Below are 22,690 nucleotides of genomic sequence, written 5' to 3' on the forward strand. Positions count from 1 at the left end.
CTGGTCCTTTGGTTGATCTCAGTTACAAGAAAAGAGGTAATGAATAGTCTTCTATCTGAGAGATTCCAAGGAGCAGGTTGATGCTGCTTTGTTGATCATTCATGATGTTCAAAGATCTGAACTCCTCAGGGGTAGACTGCGTGCAGGCCTTTTTAGTGATATTTCCTACTTTAGGGATACACAGAGATTAGGTTCTCTGAGTCTCAGAGTTGCAAAGGAAACATGGAGATCATTCCTCCATCATTATGCTCATGGGGAAACAGGCCTATAACACTAAATGATTTTCTCTGGGTTACAAGTTTGCTCCACAAGAGATATGCCCTATCTGTACAAACTATTTGCATCTAATTAATAAAAATAACCTTTCCTACAAATTCAAGCCATGTATGTCTTAGTCTGCCCAAAGGGAATTATGTAGTGACTTAGACCAGGATTTTTGCAATTTTTTTTTACCTGGAAATGACAACTCCAATCCACAAATGATTATTTTTTAACAAAAGATATTTTATTGTGTGCACACTGTATTTTAGGTCAATGTTGATCAGTCTCTCTTGAGTGAAATGCTGAACAAGGAGCAGGGGTGTCCATCAAGAAGGGGCATGACTCACTGAGATGACGAAAGGCCTGGTGCGGCCACTGGCATTTCCAGTAAATGGGACACAGGCCTGGTCCATGGGGCCTGGGGCTCTGCACTGCTTGTTTGTTCTTTAGACTTCTGTTTGTCTAAGTTGGTAATTGTAAACACCGAGGCAGAGGCTACTTCCTGGCTAAAAAATCCTTTGACATTCTAGCAATGACTCATGGAGTCAATTCATGCCCACAGAGTAGCCAGTGTCACCTTCTGGAGTTCGCACGTAAGACACGTAACACATGAGAAACTGAGTCTCCTAGATCAGCCTGCACTCCTGACAGGCACCCTTTTTTCTGACCCCTCATCAGGGATTGGCAGCTTTGGGGTCTCCAGAACCCCTTACTCTATGGAAACTTCCTTGTCTTCCTTACCTGTTTCTAAACTCCCTACTCTAACAAGGTCTTCTTCTCTACATTGTAATTTTCCTCAGGGTGGGAGCCCTGATTGACATTCTCTTATGTCTTAGCAGAACACAGAGCCTGTAACATCCACACTTATGGATGGTTAGTTGCCATGGTAATGAGAGAAGATGAATGTTCTGATTCCTTCCTCCCATCCTTTCTTCTTTCCTTCCTCCCTTTCACAAATACTTATTGTAATAAAATATAGGCACAGAGTTTGGTTTGGGGAGATAATGGTGAAGAAGGAAGATGTATTATCATGGAGTTATGATTTCACCAAAAATTCAGATCAGGAGAAGATCTTGTTGGGAATAAGGAAATGTCTCCAGATTAGAGATGAACACTAGCTGGTGAAATCCTGGCTCCTTTCTTAGTAGAGTTGGGGAGAAAAGAGAATGTTTGACCTTAAATTGTGTCACCCTAGAAAGAACACCAGAGTTGGAAGTATGTCTAGGCTCTGACTTGAGCATTTTAGGAAAATCCAGCAAGTTACTTAACACCTCTTAGCCCTAGGTGCTTCATCTATAAAACAAGGGTAGTTGTGAGTATAATAGCTGTATGAAAATGCTTCTTTTTCACATTTAATCTAAATTTTTTTGTGTGTGTGCAGGGAATGGAACTCTGGTCCTTGCACATGCTGGGCAAGTACTGTATCACTGAGTGACTCCCTGCAAAAGTTAAAGTTAAGCAAATATTTTACTTTAGTTCATGTGAACACATTTTAGTATGCCTGGTATTACGTTTGAGCTATATGAAAAACCTTCTTAAACTTCTGTTGTACAAGTGTAAAGGATTTTGGAGGGCATTTCACACTATTTTTTCCCTCTGCCAATCTTGACCTGACTACTTGTTACTTTCCTTTTGAATATGTAACAACAGGTAATGGGCTGGACAGAATTAATAGCTTCCTCTGAAAGCACATTTATTGACTACATTGAAACAACCTTTTGTTAAATGACACAGATGGTGCTTGAAAGAGCTAATATAGTTTCCAGCTGAAGTCACACTGGAAATGGTTCTAGGTATAGAATACAGTCCTATGATGGTTTTAAAAAAATGAAAAAAAAAAAGTACTCTAAGGTGACACAATTTAAGGTCAAAACCTACAGTTTTTTTAAATGATATTCCCCCTTAGCCAAACAAAACAAAACAATTAACCCAAACCAAAAGATGAATCCCTTCCAGATCTAGAGTCTCTCTCTCCCATGTTACATTTCACCACAAGTTCGGGGGGCCACGTGGCCAGGGCACCCCGGGCATGATGCTTCCAAGTGACTCAAATTAGAATGGGACTGAAAGGGCAAGTGCTTTGCCCTAATTTCCCCTCTGGTTAGGTAGGAGGTTCAGTACTGACCTGATTAATAATCTTTTGGGTTTTTTTTTTTAATAACAATGAAAGATCTATAAAGCCCTCCTAGTGAAATGTGATGCTAACACAGCAGGACATGACTGCTGAACCAGTTCCCTTGGGAGACAGCCACGGTACAGCTCACTTAGCTTTCACTGGGAATCACTCTTGTTGTCCTGTGTTGTAAGCTTGTTTCCTATTATATAAAAAGAGCCACTCCTTCCCCAGTTGTGGCAGAACTGCCAGACAGAGCTCCTGCACTGGCGTTGAGTCTTGAACCTTAGACCTTGCTGTCCTCGTGGCTGCAACAGACTGGCTGTCTTTGAGGAGAACCTATGACAGCTACTTCTAGACTGGTAGAGTTCCTGTATGTAATTCACAGGCTCACTGGTTTCAAAGGTGGTTTCTATAAGGCAATTCAATCAAATCCAACTGAATCATTTTTTTTTCTTTTTTTGGTTTTCAAGAGTCACAAACAGCAGAGCAAAGCTTTCCAGAGACCTCTTGAGTGGCAAGGACACATTTGTCACCCTTAACCAGGTTCCTGTTGAAATGGAGACAATTATTGGGTGCCGATATCATAATCAGTGACAGAGTAACATAATGACCACTGATGGTATCTCTTCCCCTTCTCTGTTTCTGAGAAATTCCTGTCCTGGCGTTTATGCAGCGTAGAGCAGAGTCTGTACTTACATGGAGGAGACAGGGCAGCAGGACCACATATTTTCTCCAGGCATTTATTTGTCTTGAACAGAAAGCTATACAGGAGGCATTGATGCTGTTGGGTATAGAAGACTTGCTGGGAATTGATCTTTTCACCTGAGAAATGGAGAGTCAGAGCAAGATGATCTCCAAGGCCCTTCGAGGGCACATGCACCATGATTCTCTGAATTAGAGCCAATCTTTTGGATTAACTAGAAATAACACTTTTCTTATGTCTATCTTTGCTAATAACTTACCAAAACACCATGACTTCCTCATCTGGGCATAGCACTGTGTATTGACTTCCTGCCCTCTGGTGTACAGTCTTCTCCCTTTACCCAGGGACTCTAGGCTGGCAGAATGCTGGGGGAGGGGTTACAAAACATCCTGGGGGTCAATGGCATGGTGTGGCTGCAGCTACAGTCCACAGGATGTTTTGGCAGTCAGCTGGAGCTGTTGATGGAGCAAGCAACCCAATTTCTAACAATCTCTTTCCTCTTCTGAGCCCTGGGTCATCTTGTGTTTTACAACACAGAAAAATGGGCAGGAACAGGTTGTTCCTCTGAGGCACACATATCAGCTGTCAGGGCTGGGAGGAGCTGAGAGTCTATGGTGAGAGGCTCTTTCTGCTGGGTGTCTGCCTCCCTGCTGCACCCATCAAATAAGAGGTGAAAAGTGGCTGACTATTATCTAAATATGATCTGTTGGTGGGTTTTATTTTTAGAGTTTAAAACAAAGACATTTTTAAAAACTCAAAAAATCACTTTTATTTACTTTGCAATGTTTATAAAGTTAAGATTTTAAACAAAGCCCCAGCTTCAAAATTTTCCTCAGAATTTCGGGCCACCTTGGGAAATGTATGTTTGTAATGTGACAACTAGTTATAGCTCAGAGGTCACTGTTTCTGTGCAGTGGTTTAGGTACTCTCCAAAGTGAGAGACCCTCTCTGGCCCATTTTACAGTTTGCTTTTTCTGCCTGGTCCCTGTGGTCATTCCAGTGTGAGACCCTTGGAGTCAAGTTGAGTGCCACTTGTACGAGGCAGAGGAAACTACATCCAGAACCAGTAATGTCACAGAGGATGAGGAACTGATTGGGAGTGAAGGGAAATCTGAAGCAGGAACTGAAAGTGAAGGAAGGTTCTAGAGGGAGGTCTCATGTCAGGCCCTGGGCCTTGCAGAGGTTGTAGGCCAGGGCAGATAGGCAGGTAGGCACTGGAATTGAGCCCAGCAGCTGGAAGGTTGGTGCCCCAGGGTGCAGGACCTGCTTTCCTCTTCACTTGCCTTGAGTGAGGCCAGTGGTTGCATCAAAGTCCAGGTCTCAGCGTGATCTCCTAATACCAGCAGAGAAGTCAAGATGGTGGATTCATCAGTAAGGTAATTTTTAACTTTGTATTTCCAACTGTGGATATGGTGCTTAGCTTCCTTAGCTATTAGAACTATGAATGAAGGGTAGTGACCCATCATGACATTTTAGATTTTCATGGTCCTTATATTTCACAACAGCGATCTTGGCTTGGTCAATATTTTCATGTCCTAATAACAGCAATCAAAGCTTGGGTTGGTCATATGGTAATAGTCGCCCATCTGGGACATGGCCCTGTAAAACACAGAACAGGAAATTCCACATCATATGGAAAGTTGTACTTTTAGTTTCATAACTCGACTTTTGCCTAACAAAGATAGCTCTTATTGAAACTGAGCCCTTGCAGCATAAAGCATGTATTTAAATATTTTATGAAAATCATATCTTCTTACAAAATATTTTCCTATATATCTCCTTTTGGGGTATCATTATGACCCTCTGAGGCAGATGGAGATGTTCTTATTATAACCAATTTATTAAAAAAAAAGGAAATTGGAGTTTAGAAAAATTGATTTTTCTCATGCCTTACAATTAGATAAACAGAATCATAAAAGATTTCAGAACTCATGGATCTTTTCACCCTCCCTCTGTTGCTTCTGCATCATGATGTGTGTGTGTGTGTGTGTGTGTGTGTGTGCGCGCGCGCGCGCGCGTGCCAAAACAGATGGATGCCAGTGCAGAGAGGCAAAGGTTATTTTTGTTTGCTTGTTTTTTTTTTCTTTTATTATTCATATGTGCATACAAGGCTTGGGTCATTTCTCCCCCCTTGTTTGCTTGTTTTTTTAATGTAAGAAGAATGTTCAGAGTGCTTGGTTTGGAAAATGGCAAACTTTTGCTTATAGAATCTGTACAATACTTAACACTCTATGAAAACTTATGTTACATTTTTCCTTATATTGAGGGAAGGAGATCATAATACAAATGACTTCAATCTTATTTTTCTTTATTGATTCATGACCTTGAACAAAAGAGTGATTTGATGAACTGATTATAAGAAAAGTCCATAGTAGATGACAGTGCAGCAAATGCCTTCCCTAATGTTAAATATGTCACAGCTATTCTCTACCTCCAAAACGTGCTGCAGAAAACTCACAATTTCACAACTGCTATTCAGCTACCAAAGACCAATATTCATATATTTTTGTGAGGCTTTATATTTCTCCTAAGCTAGCCTTTTTCCATCTCTTTGTGGCTGTTGTTGTTACATTATCAAAACAAACATAAAACACACACAACAGGTTAGTGGCTTGGACCATGGCTCCCATGAGGAGAGGAGCAGGGCATCCAGGCCGAGATGATGGCTCTGCCTCTTCAACTCCAAGTTCACTCTGGCGGCCAGGTGTTGGCTTTCTTTACTTTCTGGTTTCAGGGTGTGTGTGTGTGTGTGTGTGTGTGTGTGTGTGTGTGTGTCCTATACAGTTGATTATACAGCCTTAAATATTTTTAATCTTCAAGATGTTTGAAGACTCTTGTAGAACTTTCTACAGGGTTGGAAACTAGGAAAATATTCTTGTTTTAAAGAGGTGCTCACTTGCTAGAAAAAATTACTTTAAGATGCCTGAAGTGCTTGTTTCTAATACTTATTTTGTCAAGACAAAAGATATTTTTAGGAGATTTAGTGACCTTATTTTAATTCTTTTTTTACAAAATAAGAAAATTTAAAAAGTCATGAATATCTCAACACATGAAGTTATATTATTTTCAGAGAAGTAGGGTGTGAGTACCCTTCTCATCCTCGTCTTCAGGAAACCTGCAGATTTTATGTGACTGTTTCTTGTTTAGACTAAGCCTACAAAGACACCGTGATGAAAACATAGTGCCTTCTTTCCTTATCTGATCCTTTACATCTATGAGTCTCACTAATGCCAGCTTCAGCATTACTTGTCTTATTATTCTTTTGAGTGCGCTTTGAGAATTCCTAATTCTGTGTCATGTTATTCCTACCTTTTTAGGGGCAGTACTGGGGTTTGCTCAGTGCCTTGGCTTGCTAGGCAAGTAATCTACCACTTGAGCCACACCCCAGCTCTTTTGCTTTAGTTTATTTTTCAGGTAGGGTTTTGTTTTGCCTGGAGTTGGTTTGTACCATGATTCTTCAGCCTACCCTTCCCACCCACCTGGGATTACAGGCATGCACCACCATTCCTGGCTTATTGGTTGAAATGAGATCTCACCATCTTTTTGCCTAGGCTAACTTTGAACCATGATCCTCTTGATATCTGCCTCCTGAGCAGCTGGGATTATAAGTATGGGCCACTACTTCTGGCTTTCCCATCTTTAAAAGGTCCATTCGACTTCAATTTGCTCCCTCAAATCTCTCTTTTATTGAGTGTGAAGGTGCATGCCTATAATTCTAACACTCAGGTGGTTGAGGCAGGAGGATTGAGTTGAGGCCTACCTAGTGAGACCCTGTCTCAAAAAATGAATAGACAAATAAATAAACAAAAAAACCCCTCACTTTCTTCATCAAATTTCCTCAATAGAGGCACTTCCTCTGATCTCCTATACAGTTTAGGTCTAAGTCACTATTTTGGCATTCAGCATTCCTTCATGTGTTTTTCAATATTTTTAGGATGTAAAAGGAAAATAGGCTTATATCTTTCAAGGAGCTTACAATACAATAAAGGTGATGGCTTATATTTTCTAAACTATATTACAGAGTCAGAATACTCCATGAGAAAGAGAGGATTAGGAGATCACAAGATTGAGGGATAATCTAATATTTTAAAAGGCCCAGACACAGTTTTTGGCATATATCAGGTACCTTAGTAGCTGCTATGTAGCTGAGAAAGGTGTGAGAGCCTCGGGAAGAAGTGGCCCTTGGTTCTAACCAAATAGGTTAAACCTAGACATATGAAGAGAAGGATAAGAAGAACATTCCAGGCAAAGGAACACAGTCTAGCCAGCAGGTGTCAAACTTAGGTCTTTTACCTGCTTCAAATAAATATATCAAAGAGTCCCCAAAATTCTGTTTAAAATTCTGTTTATGTGGATTGTATGTACCAACACAGCACTGTAATGCAGAAATTAAAACTAAGAAATTTCTTATTAATTTATTTAAAAACCAACAAACTCATTACATAGTAACATTACTAACATATTTTTTAATGAAAAAATATTTCAAAAACAAAATATTGAATGAGGGAAGTAAGCATATTTCCTTCCATTTTTGCCAATCCCTTTCGTTTCTGGCCTAGTAAAAGAAAGTCAGATTCTTCAGCTGCCTCCATGTTCAGCCTGTTGCAGTTTCATAGCTCATGTACCTCTGGCAACTCCACTGAACACATGGGAGACATGTCATGAAAAAAGCAAATAACACCTTAGTGTTATTATGGAAATTGTGTTTCCTTGTTAGACTGAACAGTCTCAGGATCCCCCAGAGGCCTCTGGACTACACTTTGAGAACCACCATTTCCTGCTGTGTAAGAGCCACCACTCTATCCTATCCATCCCTTTTTATGAGCATCTTTTACACTCCTGCTCTCTTATTAAATCGCAAGTTCCCCAAGAGCAGAGATTGGAATAGGTATTTAATAAAATGATTGCCCATGGTGATGGTGGTATTTATGACAATGATGCATGTGTCTTCACATTCAGCCAGGCATGGTGATGCACATCTGTAATTCCAGCTTTTTGGGGAGGAGCAGAGATTAGGAGGATCATAGTTGTAGGCCAGTCTAGGCAAGATGTTAGCAAGATCCTATCTCAAAAAAAATAACACAAGTATGGTGGTTTATGGCTATAATCCCAGCTACTTGGGAGGAAGAGGTAGGAGGATCATGGTCTGAGGCTAGCTTGGGCAAATGGAAGAGACCATATCTAAAAAAGAAACTAAAAGCAAAAGGACTGGGGGCATGGTTTAGGTGGTGCAAGGCCCTAAATTCAATCCCCATTACTTAAACAAAATAAGCAAACTATATATATATATATGCAAATGCACACATATATACATACCTATGTATGCCTCTTTATATCTACCTATCTATCAGCTATCATGAGTGTCTTAGGGAGTAAAAATTCAAGTGTTATAAATATTGTTGAGTGATAAAACTGGCTATTAATTATTTACCTAAAGGTAGCAATAGAGGGAATACTCATAATAAAATGATTTACTCTTTCTATAAAGAAAGTCAGAATAGGAAATTGATATGGTGGGCTGCCAGCTTCACTTTTAAATTCCTGAGGCTTTTGGTACCACTTTATCATGTCCTTCTCCTGCCTGGTGACAGATGGCAGGTACAGTCAGATTTGCACATGCACCAAGTGTACCTGGAAGCCCCATGTGTGAAATCTGCCACAGGATGTCTATCTTCTTTAGCATTTTCTCAAGGGAATTGCATCAGGAAGAGCTCAGCAGGTTCTTTGGGGGAATCACTGTTCATATACTGTACTTGGGGTTGCAGAGAATAATGAGATGTGCCCTGGCTATATGTCCCTTCCTCAGAACATGTCATTCTTGGACACATCAATGACCAGAACTGATTTGCTTCAACTCATATATTCAAGATGAAACATTGCCACAAAGAGAGTTTGAAAATATTTTTGGGTTTATAAAACTAAAAACTTATACATAAAACCCTTCATTTCTATTTTGTAGCTGGAAAGAATAGATTAATATAGATTGAAGTGATCAGAGGCATTGAATAACCAGGAACATACACATTTAAAGCTAGGAGTTCAGAGTTTGTTTAGTGAGTCTAGCACTATGTTCACTGAGGGCACTGAGTCCTGAGAGGTTAAGTGCCAGGGGACCGTGGGCTTCTCTCCGAGCTCTGGCTGAGGGTCTTTTATGTCCCATGTTGTGCACCAGCCCAGTGAGGGGTTGAGTTTAGGCTTCTTAACAAATCAGGCTTTATCTTCCTTAGGAACCACAGTACTTCCTGTCTTCAGAGTTTATGCACAAAATGAGGTACTGGGGACATGGTCCCTAGCTCCAAATGAGTGAAAATAAGCTGTTTAGTTTGGCTCTGAAAAGGGCAAGATGCCCAATAGTCCAGGGACACCGGGCAAGTGGTCTCACACCTGGCTGCTCATTCTGACCAGCTGGGTTCGGTTTACAAAATAGGCTCTGGCCCAAACCTGGACCCTTGATATCAGAATGGGGGTTTGGGATGGTGGGACCATTGCATGAGATGATACTCCTGAACACTGGAGAGGTCACACTACTCTGGAATCTGTCAGCAGTTGCTCTTGGCCCCTCGCTTTCTTCTTCTTGTAAGAACTAAATGAAGCTGCACACTTATGCCCTGTACGTGAGATAGAACCCCTCACAGCCTTGCTTCAGACGTTCAGGGAGAGCCTGTTGATTTTGCTTGCAAGAGAGTGTACCATCAAGGCAGTGACCATGCATCTCTGCCTTCACGAAGGCAAGTAATTCTACCACACATCGCTTCCTGCCTGTCTGCGTGCTGCCCACCCCACCACATGTCTGGCCTGCCATGAGCAAAAGTTTCACTACTGAAATCAGTGGGTGACCTTTCTCATTTTTCATATACCTAGAGGAAGAGACATTTTGCTATCAAGTAGTTTTGCACTCAAGTTTAGTGCTGCAAGGCAAGGGAAACCTTACCATGGAGACCTGAGCAGGAGCAACCCTGGTGCCAGCCTGGAGGTCTTTGCCTTGCTACTGCTAGCTGCAGGACTAGGTTGTTCTTGTGAATGTTTTCAGTACCTTTGTGCATCACTGATGAATAGACATACCACAAATGTCAAAACACCACGTGTGGGCAGGTGACTATTTTCTCTCCACTTTTATTCCAAATGTGTTGGCATCACAGAAAACAAGTGGGAGATTCCAAACTATAGTGACCAGTGTGCCAGCCTCTCCCTGGAGGATTGGGACCAGAAGCCATCACAGCAAATGCTGCCTCTTCCCCTCTCAAGAACATTCCAGGGTTTCACTGTGAAGGAGTTCAATTAAATCCTGATCTAGAGAAACCTAGTTGGGGAAAGGAGACATCAAGCAAAAGGTAAATTAAAAACAAGGGGGCAGAAGCGAGTGACCATGCAGAAGAGCTGCACAGTCTACAGGCAGCCTGCTCTGGCCTCCCCTCCCCATTTGGGCTCCTCCTTGGTTGTCTCCTCTTGCATCCTCCATGCTTCCCTAAAAACACAGAGGAAGCTCCAGCCCTTGGCATCCAGGGTGAATGCTCTGATTCAAGCTGCCCAAGGCAGATCTTACATTGGCTTATTCCAAAGAGGAAACAGAAAACTCAGGTCTCCTCCCCCAGCCAATATTCCCTTTCAGAAATGCAGTCCACTGATTCTAGTGGGAAAATTATGCAATTAAATATTGATGGAATAAGTTCCACATTAAGAAATAGTCATTCTACTACCAGAAACTGTCATTTAATTATATATGTGTCTTTGAAAATCAGCATAAAACATAAACCAAAATAGCCCAAATAAAAAAATCAAATATTTAAAGATATGCTTATAAATTTCTGATAATACTTTTCTGTGAATTAATTTACTTTTTAAGATAAGTAGTATCTTAAAATTTAGAAATTTTTGCAAAACAAAAATGAGGCAAGTTTTCCCCAGGATCTTCCCCCGATAAATTGGAAGACCACCATTCTGTTGTTTTAGTGAATCATCATCTCAGTTTTACCACTGAAGAAAAGCTTGAGAACTTCTGGTGTGATGGATACACAGACTCAAAAGAAACCCATCCACCACCTGAAGCTAGATTCCAGTCAGTGTTCTCTTCCTGGCAAACCTTGGGGCTCTTGACAAAGTCTTAGCCCTGCTCCTGCATGAAAAATGTTATACACCCTGAGCCTTACCAACTGCTGGGGCAGTCATGGGCAAACTAAGTTGTCAGTTGCCTGGGAAGGAGTAGAGAGACTGATTTGGAAAGAAAATTGTTTGACAAATATTTGATGATAGCAGAGTGGAAATCAGTCAGCAGAAGATACACTGGTGCCCAGCAAGAACAAGAGCCATGCTTCAAGAGCTGACTTTTACTGAAGTGACCCAGGAAAGAGCCTGAATTTCAGGCATGAAGGGGAGGGGACAGTATTTGGATGGCTGTACTCGTGAGGAAAGCGAAACTCGAATGAGGGAGGGAGGAAATACCAAGAGCAAAGAAGGAAGCTGCTAGTCTTCTATCAGTTGTAACTGCTAAGTTCCTCTACAGAAAATTCAGGAACAAAGAAGGAAGGTCCAAGCTGTGAGAGGAAAGAAGAACCTAATAGTTAGTGAAGTGCTGTAGAGCATGGCAGAGAACCAAGAAGACTCACATAGACAGACGCCACTGAGGGAGAAAGGAAAGCAGATTCCCATATCAAAATGATGTGACAGATTAATTCATTAGAGGGTTCTCCCAGGATAAAGCCTATAGTTAGGATGAAAGCTAACACCCAGCCATAGACATGGCTGCTGTGGTGCAAAGAGCTTGGACCATGCCCAACAAAGCTGGGGTCCAGCCCCAATGTCAGCATGCTATAACTGTGAGACAGAGGACAAATTGCTTAGAACAGCTCAGTGTCCTCATCTGCAAAATAGTGATAGCAATCTCATCTCACAGGTTTCTTAGGAAGTTGGAGATTATCTGTGCAAAACATATATCATGACTCATGTCATATAGTGAGTGTTCCATTGGAGAGCTACTATCATGTCGTTTATAGATGTGGTGATGGTGACTACAGAGGCTGCTTTATGGTTGAACATCCCTGCTGGGAAGGAATGAGGACAGTTGAAGGTCCATTGATCTGGGACTCTGAGGAGTGCACACTAAAAGAAACTACTTGGTTATTCTACACAGAGGGTGTGGGGGGGATGACTGGCTAAACAGAGGACTCAGGTCTGTTGGTCTCAGGTCTGTCTCAAATCCCCACTGGCCTTCTGAGAGTTCACTAGAGCCAGACACCAAAAATTGGATAAAAGAGAGAAATGGGGAGGACAGTAAAAGAAAGAATGTAGGGAAAACCAGTATCTAGGGTGGGTGGGACAGAAAAGGAATAGAGATGCTGGGTGCAATGGCTACTCAGGAGCCAGAGAGTAGGAGAATCACAGTTCAAGTTCAGCCTGAGCAAAAAGCTAGTGAGACTCTATCTCAACAAAAACAAGCTGAGTGTCATAGCCTCACACTTGCTAGGCAGCTGCTCCTACCATTGAGCCACTCCACCAGCCATTCACTGACTATGGATGCTGAACCTTTCCTCCAATCCACACTCTGCTTGACAATATCGGAATCTCCTGTTGCTCTCCTTTCCCTGATTTAGACCTGGGGGCCTTTTCTATAACTCCCAGTGCCAGTGGAGAACCCAAACCTAGATGAGCCCCAGGCCCTCTGAGACTTATGTCCAGTTGCTCTGTGGAGTGGGAAGGACACTGTGGCTTTTCAGGACAGTGATAACAAGATGAAAAGAAGAGGCAGGGCTCAGCAGATTCTGACATGAGGCTGTCTCAGTTTAACCTGGCTAATGGCAGCAGCTCCAAGGGAGTGAGATCTTGGCCTATTTGAATGGGTGTCCTGGACCCTCTGACCAACCTCTTAGCCCTTCAGCTGGGGGGAGTGTGGGGGGGGGCTTCTAGCCTCAGCCACTTCCTACTTTAACTTCCTTTAGATATCTCTGCTTCATTCTTCCACTTCTTCATATGCAGCTCAATACATTCTTGTGAAATGTTCAGAGGTAATGCTGCCTTAATGGTTAAAAAAGAAGAAAGGAAAAGAAACATTTTTCCAGTTTCTCACATCTTTCCTTGAAGTTCCTATCAGAATTCTCTAGCATACCCAGTAAAGTAACTGCACAGAGTATGGGAAACAAATCAGGCATTTCAGCCTTCTTATTTATTCCTATTTTTGCCCGAATTTGTAAAGGACTATTGGCCATTGTTTTTTAGTCACTTCAATAGATAATTTAATCACTTGTAGCTTTTTTTTTTTAAAGAATGCTAGTGAATTTGGGAGAAGATAGGGTTCTCTCTTCCTCCAGTCCCATCTTCATGTCTGCAGAGGATTTAGAACCACAAATACACACACTCCCCCTTTGAATTTTCAAGATCAGGTTTAAATTTGAAAGCTCATTTTCAGACTTAGTATTTGAATTATTAAGATCTGAGAAAGAAGAAGAGTAGTTCTAAGCAGAAGGAAAAACCATAGCAATGAAAACCATTTCGCAGGGTGTAAAAGCCTCACTCTCCGTAGAGTCTGAAGACCTTTAGGGCAACCATTCAAAAGAGCAACAAAATGGTCATTGCTATGTTTGAGGGTTTTGTTTTGCAGTGGGGGGTTCTGGGTGGGAAAGGGGTCCTCCCCGCAATAAAGTAGCACACATTATCTTTAATTGTAATTATATTTTACACAGTATCTTCTAATGCGAAAGGATTGGGAGAAGCTGAGATAATCACAGGATTTAAACTTTAAGCCAATGAGCTAAAGATGTTTTCAACTAGGTTTTTTATTTTCTTACTTTTTTCATTTGGTAACAGCAAGGGCTTCCCCCTCCCCGCCCCATACACACACTTCTATCAAATAGCAGATACTTCCTGGTTGGCTACTTTCAACTTTGCAACCTTATGCAGTCAGGCCCCAAAGTCCCTTTATGAAGAGAAAGTCGCCTAACCACGCCCAAGAACAGGAAAAATAAGACACTGTGTGAGCCACTTTCCTTTTAGCAGTGTGTCTGTTCTGATCCATTATTTCATTTATTCATCATGAGCTGGCCAGTCATGGTACCTTGTTTACAGGAAGTTCTTTCAGAAAGGGGCTTTACAAGTGTAACTGAATTTACACCCAATCGTATCATTCAGAACCCTGCCCATATTTTCTTTTTCCTTTTTTTTTCTTTTTGTAGTACTAGAGATTGAACTCAGGGCCTCAGGCTTGCTAGGTAAGTGCTCTACCACTTGAGCTATTTTCTTCCATTCTTACCTGACCAGGTACTGGTTGGTGGAAGGGGTGGGAGCCCTCTTCTTTTGGTTATTTGCCAGTTTAAAATCAGGCAGAAGGAATGGCATAAACATACTTCAGCATTTCAGGCAATTCTTGTGACTTCTAAATACTGTGGTTACTTCTAGTATAGGGTTGCTCCTGTGTTACCTGTTTACCTGTCAGGCTCCTCACTAGACGGTGAGCCTCTTCAAGCCTAGGCCAGATCTTATTTACCTTTTAGATTCTTTGTGGCTAGCATCTTGCTAAATTTACTAAATTATTATGTTATTACCTTCCTATATTTCATATCATTCTGCCAAATTCTCATTAGCTAACCTTGTTGAATTAACAAATGTTTTTGAATCACATGTACTTTGAAACTGAGAAAGCAAAAATCAGTGCAGGCACACCTTGATGACATGGCAGAGATGATTAATCCCCCATCTGCGGGTGGGTGTGGGTGGGGAGAGAGTCTGTAGAGTCGTGGGATGATGGTGGCCTCCCCAGCAGGAGGGTTTACCGAGATTCCCTATTATCCCTGTTTCTGTAATTCCCCCTCTGACTTTACACAAACCCAGACAGTTGTCTGGCATTGTCCTTGTCTATTACACAACCAAATTATGTTTTCATGTAAGCTTTTCATTTCCCTTAGCAAACAGGTTTAGGCTTCTATACCTTGAAGGGAAAAGAAAGTTAAAAAAAAAAAAAGAAAGAAAGAAAAGAAAAAAAAAGCAAGCAGTTCTTGTGGAAGAACTATAGACTTGTTATACTGATAATCACCACGAAGTGCCAGCCTGGGGAGCCCCACAAGAAGTGAAGAAAAGGGAGCCTGGGGGTAGTTGTCTTGCCCTAGGTCAGACGGGGCGCCAGGCTCTGAGACACAACTGATCAGCCTAAGTCTGCTTTACTGCTGTCAGCTTGGCCCACTGTACCTCATTGTTCTTTCTCGAGAACTCTTTGCTATTGAACTGAAGATGTGGGATCCCGAGTCAGAAGGAACAATTCTCTATGAATCAATTTATTCCATCACTTTGGCCTACAGGGAGAATGCTGGGTGGGACGTCACAGTTCCATGGTGGAGCCTAAGCGTCTTCTCCAACAAAGGATGAATTTAAGGGTGACCACAGGAGAACAATACTTCCTTTGTTGTGGAAAACCTCTTCTAATTTTTCTTCTGGTTGTGGTTGCTGCCAAGGCTGTCTGTTCATGCAAGTGTTTATAGCATGCCTTTGCACTTTGTCAGGGGAAACTGGCCTTCCATCTTGCCATTTTGCAACATGACTTCTGACTGCATCTCATGGCTCCTAATAATAGACATTGTGGCAACCACCTGTGCTTAAGGTCATTGCCTCATGGGTTTCACTCTAATGCCATCCTTCTTGGTGTCATAGCCACAGATTTGAATAGGCACACCCCTTCCTAACTACATGGAAACATATCATTAAAAAACAAAAAAACAACTTGCTTCTCCATGAAAACCTCGTGACTGACACTCCACGAAGAGTAATGTTGACTAACCTGTTGTTCATCTTCCCCAACCGTGAATTTGAATTTGATAGATGTCCAAGTGCCTGAATCACCAGGAAATCTGAAGGAAAGTATTTTTCTATTTTTCTTGCTTGAAATGTGCAGTGAGTTTATACTTACATCACACCAAGTGGATTCAGTTTCAGAAGTATTTGGCATGTCTTTTTTTAGGTGTGATGCCTAGGTGTACATCTGATAGCTGACATGTAATGTAATATAATGTAACACACACTACATTCTCAAATGAGAGAACTGAAGGTGGAGAGTGCCCCAAGCAATACAGCACCACCAACACTATGGGACACCTGTGTTTGGTCTCTATGTGGTCCTTCATCAACTTCATGTTCTAAATTGCTTAATTTCTTTCGGTTTAGTTGGCTCATCTATACTGGCTAATAATAATACATTGCCTACCTCAAGACAGCTTTCCTAACTCATGGTACTTTAAGGATCTCATTCTGTATCATATTTTTATATCAACTTCACAGAATTTTCCTGTGGGGCTTTTGAACTGAATAAAATGAATGGCTGGCTCTCTCTCTCTCTCTCTCTCTCACTCCTTCAATGTTACTGGGGATTGAACTCAGGGCCTTGCACTTGCTAGGCAGTGCTTTGCCACTTGAGACACACCTCCAGTTCTTTGTTTTTAGTCTGTTTTTCAGATAGGGTCTCATGTTTTTGTCTGGCCCCTTCAGAGTACCATCCTCCTACCTCTATTTCCTAAGTAGCTGGCATGTGTAGCACCATGCCTGGGTTCTTTTTGAGACAGGGTCTCACTAACTTGATCTGTGCTGGTCTTGAACCTTGATCCACCTATCTTTGCCTCTTGAGTAGATAGAATTACAGACCTCCACCACCATGCCTGGCTCTGAATGGATCTTTCACTAACACTGATTAAGTGGAGTTGGACATGATCAGCCTCCATCTTTGTTATCCCCCAGTCCACCACCATTCAATAATAGGCCTGGTGCCTTTGAATGCTTACATGTCACAAATAAATTATCATTGGGTTAGCTCTCATGTCAATATTATTGGATTCAAATTTTATCTGATTTAAGTTAGTCAGGTATAACCAACTAAGAAGGATCTTACCATAGTCCAAGTTATTCATGCAGGAAAGTAGAAGTGATAGGGATCCTCTTTGTGTTGGATTCTAACATATTGGAACAGAGATCTTCAAACCATATTGTCTTCTTTGCTTCTGCTCATTTAGAGTTAAATAATTGTCCAATTGTAACTTGCTTTCAGCCCAGCTGGGTAAGTGGTTTAAAGAGATTCTGGAGATGAAACTTTGAAAACAATAACAACCAAAAGAAATGACTGTTGGGGATATATTTTAATGATCATCTGCAAATGGTTACTACACTGAACGTGTCGTTAATAAACTGAATTACCCAACAGCCTTCCTTGCTAGATGTACTGTTTCCTGCATGTACATCTGTTTTTATCACAGCTTGGCACCATTCTTAAAACATCTGGGTCCCGATAAAGGGGAGTTGGGTACAAAAGAATTCTATATAAGGTAAAATAACTTTCTCACCTTCTTAATATTCTCTTGTCCCCCTCTTGCTAGCTTCCCATACTATGGAAGGAGAGACTTAAAGCCAAGCCTCCACAGTCCACGTTTCTTACCTGAGACTGTCTTCCCACAAACATAAAAACACTCCTTTTGCTTAGGTGTATCCTCTCTGTACACTGAAAGTAAGTTTATTTCTCACCTCCTCTAGTTTTGTGTTTTTCCAAACTTTTTATTTTGATCTAATTCTCTCTTTCTCTCTCTCTCTCTCTCTCTCTCTCTCTCTCACACACACACAGACACACACTCACTTTGCATATTGCATTTAACAAATACTTATAGTGCCTAGTACATTCCAGGCATTTCTTCTAAGTACCTTCAAAATATTAACCCACTAAATCTTCATAATCCTCTGTGGTAGAAACTATTATCTCCACTTTATAAATGAGGACACGGAATACCCAAAAGTTTAAATAAAGCCTCCAAAGTCAATGGTAGTTAATAGCAGAATCCATTTTGAACTCAGACACTAGTTATACTCTGGTCTCTTCTACATTCTATTCTATTTTACTAGATTCAGTTATATTTCTTTACATAAATGTTGGCTGGGACCCATTAAGTTCCTTTCCTGCATGAAAAACACAAAGTTCCTTCTATCCTTCATGTCACTTATAGTCTGATAGTACAGAACATATCATCTATGTCACTAATTGGGTCAATGTTGTTATTATTTATCTTCATGGATATTATCAAGGTGAGTATGGTTAAGGCTGTGCAATGCAGATTTTGGATAAAATATTGATGTCAGTGCTTAAGTGGATGTCTTTTCCATGCTTTGGAGTCCTAGCACACCGTTTTGGACGGGGGTGATGGGTACCTTAAAGGGAAGCAGCAGATATGCCCACTATCAGTCTTTCAGAGGACAACTTAACATTGAGGCAGAGGATGAAACCTCAGAGGAAAAGGTTCTAATTCAGGAAGGAGGTGTGGATACTCCCTCTTGCTGATTTGTGATGTATTCAACCTAAATGTATGGCACAAAGAAACTTGGAGTGGGTCCTTGTAGGGGAGAGAAGCTCTTCTTGGCTATGTGGTGATCATTTGGGAGTGAAACACAGAATCAGATAGCGGGAAACTAGGGAGTGGATCTGTGTTTTGTATTAAGTAGGTCTTGAACTCCATGCTTGTGAAGCAGAGTAGTAGGACAGATGTCAAAGTTCTCATTCCTGAGACCATAGTAGGGGTGTATTTCTGCAATAGGGAATCCTGGAGATTCTTTAACAGAGTCCTTGATTGAGTGTTCTACGTAGGCAGAGACCTGTGCTCTACCTAGACTTTCAGGGACATGGGGATGATTCCACTGCTGACCCTTGGGGCAATGGTTCTCAAAATGTGTGACTCCCCAGAAACAAAGATATTTTTTCAACAATATTAAGAGATTATTTGATGTTTTTTCTACTTTCATTCTTCTATGAGTGTGAAGTAGAGTTTTGTAGAGGCTGAGAAGTGATATTGCAATAGATTAAATGCAGAAGTGGACAGGAGAGTCTTGTGGTCTTCTATTAGGCCAGACTTCAAAGTGAGTTACAAAAGTGTGAAATAACACCCCAGGCCTTGCTGTTTATTTTTTGGAAATACAGTTATTATTAATATTATTAACATTAAAAATAGTATAAGATGTTATATTAACATGCAATAGTTTTTAAATTAATTTAATCATTAAATATATACATTAAAATTCTCAGTTTGAATTTCTCATATAGTAAATAGCAGTAGGTATAACTCATATAAACAAAAATGTCATTAGTATCTAAGAGTGTAGTGGGGTCTTGAGGTCATAAAGTCTGAAGGCTGCTGTGGAAAGGGCTCCAATGTGGGTCACTGCTACAACTCAATTAAAGACGGAAGAGAAAAGGGAAAGAAGGGTTATCTTCTATTTGTGCCTCTCTATGGCTTCTCGAGCTTCCAAACATCATGGCGGCTTGGTCACAAGAAAAGAAGACACTAAAAGTGAGCAAACCAAGAGAACAAGACCCAGTCAGTGTGCAAGCACTGGTGAAGCATCTACTACTCACATGATGGAGCCCAGAGTCAGTGTGGGGAGGAATTACAAAAAGATGTGATTACTGGGAGGCATGGTTCATTGGAGCCAACAAAGCCATAATCTGCCTCAAGTGGATTTGGGAAGAGAAAGAAGTATTCTGAGCTATATAGATCAATAATAATATATTACACAATATCAGACACTCTGTATTTTCCTCGTGAAAATTGGGTATATGATTGAATAAAAGGATATTTCCTTGAATTATTGATTCATTCAGAGGAACTATTTTTATTAAAATAATAGTAATTAATCAATTTCATTACAAAAATAAAATGACCTGAAATTGTGTTTTCCCAAGAAAAATCATCAAAAGTCTCCCTGGTTAGACAGTAGCAGGAACTCTATCTGAAGCTTTTCTCCAACATTTAGGGTTCATCAGAATTTGAAGACATATCTAAGAGAGGTTCACTTGAACTAGAAACAGGCGAAACTCGGTACTCAAGAGATTCCATCAGCTAAGTGGGTTGGTATTTGTGAATGGGTTGCTGCACCCTTTCACGGAGACAAGAACCTTTATAAGGCATGATTCAGATGCCTGGCCATTGAGTTCCACAAAATAAGACTGGAAAGTAAAATTTGTCATGAAAATGCAAGTTGCAATCTATAGCATAGTATGATGACAAATATGGCAGCAACAAAGCTTTGTAAGACTGATTCTAAGGAGGATTAAGACTGAAAAATGGTTCCTGAAGCAATTCACTGTATATGTCAGCAATTTGTTTTTTACATTTTTAATTATGTTATTGTTGTACTGGGGGCACATTGTAAAATTTATAAAAGCTCTTACAATATATCATGGTTGAATTCACCCTCTCCTCTGTCATTCTCCTTTATCCCCCCTCATCCCATTCCTTAAATAGTTTCCATTTTTATACATGAGTACATAATATTTCTACCACATTCAGCCTCCTTCACCCTTTCCTTATATCTTCCCCTTCCCACTGGTACCAATCTTCAGACAGGACTTGTTTTACCTTCCTGTTCTCTATTTTCGAAAAAAAAAAGGCATTTTTTTGTTTGTTTAAGATAGCTGTACAGGGAGTTTCATTGTGAGATATATCTATAGCTATATATCTACCTATATATAGCTGCTATAATTGCTGGGTAGTATTCTATTGTGTGAAAGCCACACAACTTGTTTATCCAATTACAAGTTGAAAGAACTTGGGTTGTTTCAGTGGCTTTTTTGGTGATCTGGAATAAAGCTGCTATAAACATTTGCTCTTTTATGGACATATTTTGATTTTTTGAGAGGTAAATATCTAGGAGGGGGGTTGTGGGGTTGAATGGTGAGTATGCTTATTGTGTTGTATTTTATATACTTAAATTTATTTCTTTGATTATTAATCTTGAGACAAGTTCTTGTCTCAAGATTAGCTCAGGCTGAGCTTGAACTCCTGAGTTCAAGTGATCCTCAGCCTTCTGAGTAGCTGGGACTACAGGTGTGCCTCTGTGCCTGACTGTGAGCATAAGTTTAACTTTATAGGAAGCTGGCAAAAGGTTTTCCAACCTGCTTATACCATTTGGCATTCCTACCAGCAATGTGTGGGAGTTCTAATTGATCTACACTAGGTTTTGTCAATTGAAAACATTTTAGCCATTCTAAAATACATGTAATAATATCTCATTGTGGTTTTAGCTGGCGATTTTGTAGTGATAAATTATTTTGAGCTTTTTTTCGGTATTTATCTTCCACCTAGGGATTTTCATGATGAACTGCCTGTTCAAATCCTTTGCCATTAAATAATTGTTTTTTTTCCTTATTATTTATTGAGTTTTGAAAATTTTGGAGGCACATTTTAAAAATAATAATGTACCACAAATAATTTCTCCCAGTCTGTGGCTTGTCTTTTCATCTTTTTTTTAAAAAGAAAGTGTCTTTAAATTTTGATGAGATACAATTTATTATTATTATTATTATTATTATTATTATTATTGCTTTATGGATCTTGTTTTTTGCATCCTGAAAATCATTGCCTAGCTCAAGATCACAAAGGTTTCTCCTATGATTTTTTATTCTAGAAATGTTACAGTTTTAGATTTTGCATGTAGATAGATGACCTGTTGTGAGTTTAATTTTTGTGCCTGCTTCAAGTATGGGTTGCAGTTCCTTTTCTGAGAAAATGGATTTTCCATCACTATTTGCTGAAATGACTAAGTTTTCTGCATTCAATTGCCTTGTCACCTTTGTTGAAAATGAATCCAGTCACTGTGCAGGTCTACCTGTTCATTATCCTGCATGCCATATCATGCTGTTTTGATTATAGCACAGTAAGGATTTATCATAAATCTTAAAATTAAGCTGTGTGAAGCCTCCAACTTGTTTTTTCCCTCAAGATTATTTTGGCTAGGCCAGGTCTTTTTCAGTTGTATCCTCAAGTTTCTTCTGACCCTGAAATTTCTCACCTTAAAAAAGTAGATATCTAAAATGAAGAGTTATTGGAAAGGCTTAAATTTTTTCTAATCACTTAGTAGGTGCCTGGCACACATTAGCCTTTCAATAAGTGTTAACTATTATCATTCTATAATTTGCATGACAGCTTTTCTACTATTTAATCTGAAACCTTATTCTTTGCTATATTTTAAAACATGCAAGTACCTACTGCAATAGGTGTGTGTAGGTTCACATATTATAAACACTATTTTGGGATAACATTTTGTCTAGTTAAGGAATTAAAATATAAATTTGAGAAGAAGCATGGTAATATTCCTTGTGTGTTTTAGTTCACTGTTTTTGTGGGGAATGGGACTGGAACATAATAGAAATTAATAAAAGATGCCATTGACATTTTGAGTAGAGGACGAAACAGCATACAGAGCAGGAAGAATTTTCTTAGGAGTCAAATCTCAATAAATTTGTCTCCTAATTTGCAATTTCCTAGCTATGAACCTTGAATACACCCTATTCTAGTCACAGTTTTCTTGTTTACATGGTGTCTCACAGTAGCTGCAATAAAGGCAAGTGAACTAATGGTTGTAAAAGTACTTTGTAAAGTGGAAATGGGAAACTCAGTTCCCAAACTGTGTACTGAGATACCCTGGGGTACTGTAATGAAGTCCCAGGAACACGCAGATTATTTTAACCTTCCTTAGAAACCATGGTAACATATCGGGCACTGCCTGAGTTATCAATATGTTGGCTGTGATTACTTAATAAGTGAAAAATTGGGGACTGTATTTTGGTAACTGAATCATTAAGCTCCATACTTAACACCCATTTCATG

The 22,690-nt window shown here is 40.2% G+C and overlaps 1 long non-coding RNA gene across 3 annotated transcripts in view; it reads left to right on the forward strand.

Annotated features, from left to right (window-relative positions):
* The first annotated feature begins 1,562 nt into the window (after positions 1-1,562).
* LOC141424228 (uncharacterized) overlaps positions 1,563-22,690 on the forward strand; it is a 267,525-nt gene continuing 246,397 nt past the window's right edge. For all 3 annotated transcript variants that reach the window (XR_012449216.1, XR_012449217.1, XR_012449215.1), the window contains exon 1: positions 1,563-4,456. This is a non-coding gene — a long non-coding RNA (uncharacterized lncRNA). The remainder of the gene's footprint in view (positions 4,457-22,690) is intronic.

This window comes from Castor canadensis, chromosome 1, assembly GCF_047511655.1.
Source record: "Castor canadensis chromosome 1, mCasCan1.hap1v2, whole genome shotgun sequence".
NCBI lineage: Eukaryota > Metazoa > Chordata > Mammalia > Rodentia > Castoridae > Castor > Castor canadensis.